The sequence below is a fragment of the Photinus pyralis genome, unplaced genomic scaffold (assembly GCF_008802855.1).
Source record: "Photinus pyralis isolate 1611_PpyrPB1 unplaced genomic scaffold, Ppyr1.3 Ppyr1.4_LG7, whole genome shotgun sequence".
NCBI lineage: Eukaryota > Metazoa > Arthropoda > Insecta > Coleoptera > Lampyridae > Photinus > Photinus pyralis.
Window position 1 is genome coordinate 35,088,725 of NW_022170738.1, and position 285 is coordinate 35,089,009.

Below are 285 nucleotides of genomic sequence, written 5' to 3' on the forward strand. Positions count from 1 at the left end.
GCAGTTAAAAAAATTTCCTAAACCTACAAATAACCTAATATCCAAAGCTGCCTGGTGTCACTCCGTCCAGTTTCATTAATAATTTTTTTCTACAATCGATATCCAAAGTAGGCATTTGCGCTCGTATTTGACAATGCAAACGTCATCTTTTTCGAGGAATGTCACTTTGTCGCTTATAAGCGACAAAATAGCAAAAACGCTCGCTCTCCCAATTATTAACTATAAATCAAATATGCATTGCTCAGAGTATCCAATGACAACGAGTAAATGACATCTTTCATTTGG